Consider the following 7,780-nt stretch of genomic DNA (forward strand, 5'->3'; position numbering starts at 1 on the left):
GTTCTTCCTATCCATGAGCAAGGAATATTTTTCCATTTACGGAAATCTTCTTCAATCTCTTTTTTCAGAGTACTGTAGTTTTCATTGAATAGCTCTTTTGCTTCTTTTGTTAAATTGATTTATAAATATTTCAATTTCTTGAAAGTTATTGTGGAAGGTATGGTTTCCTTAATTTCTCTCTCAGTCTGTTTGTTGTTTGTGTATGGAAATTCTATCGATTTTTGGATGTTGACTCCAGCTACCCTGCTGAATTTGTTGATTAATTCAAGGAGTCTTCTAGTGGAGCTTTTGGGATCTGTAATGTTGGTGGCATCCTGAGTTGCCCTCTCTGCCCTCAGGAAGTAGATGGGAAACACCTGTCTTTCTCTGTGGGTTTCAGCTGGGAATCTTGGGGTGGGAGTGAAGCTCAGACTCCAACTGCAGGACCAGCAGCTCTTGGAGTACTCGCTCACTGGGCACAGGGTGGATGCAGGGAGGTGCCACACGTGCACCCCAGTGACAGCAGTCCCTGGGACTTCTGAGTGAAGACCTCCTGTCTGGCTGGCTCCATGAGATTCAGCTGGGAACCGTGGCAGTGAGAGTAAAGCATGGACTGGAACCGCGGGACCAGCCGCTCTTGGAGAACTCGCTCACTCGACACTTCTGAGTGATGACCTCCTGTCTGCCACAGGTGCATGAAGGGCAGAGTCTCAGTCTGTAACGGAAGCAGGTCCTGGGTCGCCTGCTCTGCCCCCACGAAGTAGATGGGAAATGCCAGGCTATCTCCACGAGATTCAGCTGGTAACCACGTCAGTGAGAGTAAAGCACGGACTCGAATTGCTTGACCAGCGGCTCTTGGAGCACTACCTCACTCGGCCCACGGCTTGCGCACGGAGGGGCCACAAAGGGACCCCAGCTAGAGCAGTCCCTGGGGCTTCTGAGTGAGGACCTCCTGTCTGCCATGGGTGCACACATGGCAGAGACTCAGTGTGTAATGGCAGCAGGGTCCTGGATCACTCGCTCTGCCACCAGGAAGTAGATGGGAAATGCTTGGCTGTCTCTGCCAGATTCAGCTGGTAACCGTGGAGGTGAGAGTAGAGCATGGTCTCAAACCGCGGGACCAGCAGCTCTTGGAGCACTTGCTCACTCGGCACAGGGTGCACGCAGGGAGGGGCCACATGCGCACCTCAGGTAGAGCAGTCCCTGGGGCTTCTGAGTGAGGACCTCCTGTCTGCCGTGGCTGCATGGAGGGCAGAGACTCAGTCTGTAATCTCACTGATCATTTCCATCAATGCAAAAAAGCCTTCAATAAAGTCCAGCACTTATTCATGATGAAAATCTTACAGAAAGTAGGAAGAGATGGCCTTTACCTCAAGCTGATCAAAGCTGTCTATGATAAATCAACAGCTAACATCATACTAAAACAAAACATTCAGAGATGATTTTATACCAACACTCCTCATACTGTTCAATGAAATTGAAATGGAAGCAATTCTCCCCAACTCATTTCTCAAGGCAAGTATTATACTGATATCTAAACTAGAGAAAGATCCAACCAAGAAAGAGAACTACAGACCAAACCCCCAAATGAACATAGATGCAAAGATGCTCCATAAAATACTAGCAAATAAAATGCAGCAAATCTAAAAAAAAAAATACAACATGACCAAATTGGATTCATTCTAGGAATGCAGGGATGGTTCAATATTTTCAAATCAATTAATGTTATACATCATATCAATGAAATCAAAACCAAAAACCACATGATTATCTCAATAGATGCAGAAAAACTTTGACAAAATCCAACATGCATTCATGATAAAAACTATACAGAAAATAGGAATAGATGGTCTTCACCTCAATCTGATCAAAGCCATCTATGACAAACCAACACCAACATCATTCAAAATGGACAAATATTGAAAGCTTTTGCTTTAAAATCAAGAAGAAGACAAGGATGTGCACTGTCACCACTCCTACTTAATATAGTTCTGGAAGCATTAGCCAGAGCAATGAGATAAGAAAGAAACAAAAGGAATAGAGATAGGAAAGGAAGAAGTGAAATTATCACTATTTGCAGATGGCGTGATACTTTACATGAAAGACCCCCAAAACTCCACCAGAGGACTCCTTGAATTAATCAACAAATTCAGTAGTGTAGCTGCATACAAAGTCAACACTCAAAAATCAATAGCATTTCTATACACAAACAACAAACAGACTGAGAGAGAAATTAAGGAAACTGTACCACTCACAATAGCATCCAAGAAATTGAAATATTTATGAATGAATACTTACTTACAAAAGAAGTAAATGATCTATTCAGTGAAAACCACAGTACTCTGAAAAAAGAGATTGAAGAGGATCTCAGTAAATGGAAAAATATTCCTTGCTCATGGGTAATAAGATATAACAATGTGAAAATGGCCATATTACCAAAACTGCTGTACAGATTCAGTGCAATTCCTATTAAACTACCATTAGCATACATTAGAGATCTAGAGAAAACATTCATAAAATTCATCTGGAACCAGGAGAAACACACAATAGCAAAAGGAATCCTGGGAAACAAAGATAAGTCAGCTGGAATCACAATCCCTGATCTGCAATTATACTAAAAAGCTACTGTAAGAAAATCAACATGGTACTAATTAATAAACAGACCTGAGGATCAGTGGAGCAGACTGGAAGAAACAGCCACAACCACACTTAGCCACATAATCTTTAATAAAGGGGTCAAACAAGCTCTGCAAAAATGATAGCCTCTTTAGTAAATGATGATGGCAAAATTGGCTTGCTATTTGCCAAAGAGTAAAAATAGACCCAAGTCTATCACCATGCACCAAACTCCTCAAAATGGATCACAGATCTCAATATTAAAATAGAAACATTAAATCTGTCTTAAAAGAAAGTAGGTACAAACCTTGAAGACATAGGGGTTGGCAGAGAGTTCATGAACAAAAACCAAACTGCATGTGAAATACTTGAAAGAATCAAGAACTGGGATCTCATCCTACTGAAAAGTTTCTGCACATCTAAAGAAATCCTCTTCAGAGTAAAAAAGAAAATCGACAAATGGGGAAAAAATTTTAGCTGGCTATCCCTAGACAAAGGTCTTCTATCTAGAACATATGAAGAATTAAAAACATCAGCCTCCCCAAATTCAAATGTCTCTCAGATGTCCTAAAATGGACATCTGAGATGAATACACAATTCTCAGATAAAAATTACAAATGGCAAATAAATACATGAGAAAATGTTGAACATCATTAGTCATTCAAGAAATGCAAATTAAAACAACACTGAGATTTCACCTCACCCCAGTAAGAAATGCTGGCATTAAGAAATCAATCAATAACAAATGCTGGCGAGGCTGTGGAGAAAGAGGAACCCTTCTCCACTGCTGGTGGGAATGCAGACTGGTGAAACCACTGTGGAAATCAGTTTGGAGATTCCTCAGCAAAATAGCTCTAGAGGTCGCATTCGACCCAGCTATTTTCCTTCTAGATGTTTTCCCAGAAGATCTGAAAGCATCATATCATGGTAATATATGTGCAACCATGTTTATAGCAGCGAAATTTGAAATAGCTAAATTTTGGATGCAACCCAAATGTCCATCGACTGAGGGATAGATAAAAAACTTTTAGCATTTTTATATAATGGAATATTACTCAACTATAAAGCAAGACAAACTCAAGGCTTTTCTAGGTAAATGGTCACAACTAGAGACCATACTCATAAGTGAAATAAAGCAGATCTGCATGTGTAAGCAGTGTATTGTCTCACTAATGTAAGAACCAGAAAATGTGAATAAAAATTAGAAGATATGTTGGCATTGTGAGATGAAAGGAAACTGCTCAAAAGGAAAGAGCAACTGGGGAGAGGGAAAAGAGAAAAGAAAGAAGGGAGAAACTATGTATATATGTATATGCAGGATAGCTAACATACTTGCACTACTGACTTACATCACTTTATTGAAAGGAGCAGTTAATGATTAATTATTTGATCAGTCTTTCATGTCTCTATTGGTTTCCCTGAGTAACCACTTTGAAGTTATCAATATGTAATATAGCAACCATTCTTAATTTCCTGTCACCTTTTTTATAATTCAGTATTGCTTGTGTTGTTCTTGTGTTATTTTGTAAATGGATGTCTGTTTGTTAATATGTTTTCATTCTTTTATTTTTAAAATAAAAAGAAAGAGAAAGAAAGAAAGAAAGAAAGGAAGGAAGAAAGAAAGAAAAGAAAGAAAAGAAAAGAAAAGAAAAGAAAAGAAAAGAAAAGAAAAGAAAAGAAAAGAAAAGAAACGGATCACCTACAAAGAAAGGCTCGTAACAACCATGGCAGATTTCTCAACGCAAACCAGCAAGTCAAGAAGAGCTTGAACCCGGGCATGGTGCTGCACACCTGTAATCCCAGCACTCGGGAGGCTGAGGCAGGAGGATTGTTGCAAGTTTGAGGCCAGCCTGGGCTACAAAGTGAGCTCAAGGCCAGCCTGAACTGCATAGTGAGACTGTCTCAAAAAGACAGGAAAGAAAAAAGAAGAGCTTGAGGTGAACTATTTCAGGTCCTAAAGAAAACAGAATCCAACCCAGACTGATGTACCCTGCAAAGTTATCCTTCAAAATTAATGGAAAAATACAATACTTCTGCAATAAAGAACAACTGAAGAACTTCAAGAGCACCAGAACAACCCTAGAAAGAGTACTAAAATACATTCTAGCAAGAGATAAAAAGTACCATAGTTTCAAGAACAACAATAGAAAGGAACCAAGTAGCAGAGAAAGCAATTAAACAGAGAGTAAAAATAGGAAACCAACAGCAAATAAATATATATCAAATGTAAGCCAACATATATCAGTTATAAACATCAATGTAAATGGTCTCAATGCACCAATCAAAAGAAGCAGACTGGCAGAGTGGATCAAGAAACAAAATCCAGAAATATGCTCTATACAAGAAACACATTTAACTCTAAAGGAAATTCATAGACTGAAGATCAAAGGATGGAAAACAACACTCCTTTTGATAGGAACACAGAAAAATGTGCATGTAGCTATTCTGTTTGCAGACAATGCAAACTTCAAACCCCTACTGATCAAAAGAAATAAAGAAGGTTACTTGTTAGAGGAAAGCTTCAAGAGCAAGAGATAGCAATCATAAACATCTATGCACGAAATACAGAAGCACCAACTATATAAGACAAGTTTTAACAGACAGAAAAAATGAAATAAGAAGTTCCATAAAATCATAACTGCAGAATTTAAAACCCTATTTCAATAAGAGATATATCAACTAGACAAAATATTAGCAATGAAATAACAGAACTAAACCAAACTTTTAAACAAATGGACTTCGTGGACCTTAGAGAGTGTTCCAACAAACATCAGAATATGCATTCTTCTCAGCTGCAGATGGGACGTTCTCTACAATAGACCATATACTAGCATATAGAACATGCTTAAGTAAATGCAAAGGAATTGAAATTATCCCATGCATGCTATCAGACCATAGTGCAATGAAACTGGAAATTAATCAAAAACAAATCATAAAAACTCTGTAAACACATGAAAAATGAATAACACTCTCCTGAATAACCAATGGGTCACAGATGAAATTAAAGAAGAAATTCAGCAATATCTACAATAAAATGAAATTGTACTACAAGGCTACTGTGATAAAATCCATATGGTACAGGCACAAAAGCAGACCTGAGGATCAATGGAACACACTGAAAGATGTCACAACCACAAACACAGTCAGCCACCTTATCTTTGACATAAAGTCTAAAGATGTTCACTGGGAGAAAGATACCCTCTTTAATAAATGGTGCTGGAAAAACTGGCTCTCCACATGCTGAAGACTAAAACTGGACCCATGTCTATTACCGTGCACAAAACTAAAGTCAAAATGGATCAAAGATAGAAATATTAAAACAGAAGCACTAAATCTACTGGAAGAGAGAGTAGATAGAAATCTTAAAGTCATAGAGGTATGCAGAGAGTTCATGAACAAAAATCAAACTGCATCCTACAAAATACTTCTAAGAACCAGCAACTGATCTCATCTTATTGAAAAGTTTCCACATATCAAAAGAAATCACCGACAGAGTAAAGAGGAAACTCACAGAGTGGGAAAAAAAATCTGCCCCTCAGACAGAGGAGTTCTGTCTAGAACATATAAAAAAATTTTAAGAATCGGACGCCCCAAATGCAAAAAGTCAATCCAAAAATGGTCATTTGAGATGAATACACATTTCACAGTTGAAGAAATACTAATGGTGAATAAATATATGAAAAGTGTTCAACATCATTGGTCAACTGAAACATGCAAATTAAAACAAAACTGAGATTCCATCTCACCCCAGAAAGAACAGCTGGCAATAAGAAATCAACCAATAACAAATGCTGGAGAGGCTGTGGGAAAAAGAAATCCTTCCCCACTGCTGGTGGGAGAAACCACTGTGGAAATCAGTCTGGAGATTCCTCACAAAACTAGAATTAAAAGTATCATTTAACCTAGATCTTCCCCTTCTGGGTATTTTCCCAGAAGAATTAAAAAAAGCCACACCACAGAGATGTATGTGCGCCTATGTTTATAGCAGCTAAATTTGTCACAGCTAAATCTTGGAAACAACCTAAATGCTCATCAACTGAGGAATGGATAAAAAAGATGTGGTATTTTTATAGAATGGGGTATTACTCAGCTATAAAAAAGATAAACTCGAGGCTTTTATAGGGAAATGGATGCAACTAGAAACCATATTCATAAGTGAAATAAATTGGACCCACATGTGTAAACATCCTATTGTCTCCCTGGTGTTAGAAGCTGAATGTGTAAATAAACCCAACATGTACTATAGATATTATGAAAGGGAAAGAAATTGCTCAAAGGAAGAAACAGCTCAGATGCAGAAAAGGAGAAAATCTAAGAAAGAAGGAAGTGGAAAAAATATATAAAGAAGGATCTCTGGGATAACTGTACTGCTGATTCTAATGGTTTATTGAAAGGAACAGTTAATTCTTAAATTTTTTGACCAATTTCACTGTTTAGAGCTGGTAATCTGTATAACTAATTTGAAGACAATAATATGCAATATAACAACCATTGGTGAATTCCTATAATCTTGTCTAGTGAAACTGTATCCTTTCTAATGATTTTTTTTATTTTTATTTGCTTTAATGGTTTGATCTATCTTGCATTCTTACATCTGGTAATCTAAGCAACTTCACTGACAATAAAAATATAATAATATAACCACCACTGTTAATTTCTATCATTTTGGGTTTTTAAATTATCTTTTATTTTAAAGAGTAAAAGAAGGATAACATAATAATGGGGGAGGGGCTTCCCAAATTACAGACAAAGTGGTAGGAAATTATCAATGGTTGTTGTTTTACATATTGTTATTTACAAGATAGTTTCTCAGGAAAACAGATAGACAAATAATAGTGAGTTATAGACAAAAGAGGCAGGAGATTATCAATAGTTGTTGTACTATACTTAGGTATCTTCAAAGTGGCTTCTAAAGAAAATAAATAGAACTATACATGAGTGACCTACTGAATAATCATTCAAAAATTCTCAATGGCTGTTGTAGGAAACACATAATAATAAACAGGCATACATTTATGAAATAGGATAGGAGCAATACAAACATTATAGAGTTATAGATAGATTAGTAGGAAAATATCAATGACTGCTGTAATACATGGTAGTATCTTTAAAGTGGTTTCTCAGGAAGACAGAGATACACAAGAAGGATCTAACAAGTAGTTACAGCCTAAGGATTGTCAAAAAT

Source organism: Chinchilla lanigera, unplaced genomic scaffold (assembly GCF_000276665.1).
Source record: "Chinchilla lanigera isolate Chin_1 unplaced genomic scaffold, ChiLan1.0 scaffold00172, whole genome shotgun sequence".
In the NCBI taxonomy this organism is placed as follows: domain Eukaryota; kingdom Metazoa; phylum Chordata; class Mammalia; order Rodentia; family Chinchillidae; genus Chinchilla; species Chinchilla lanigera.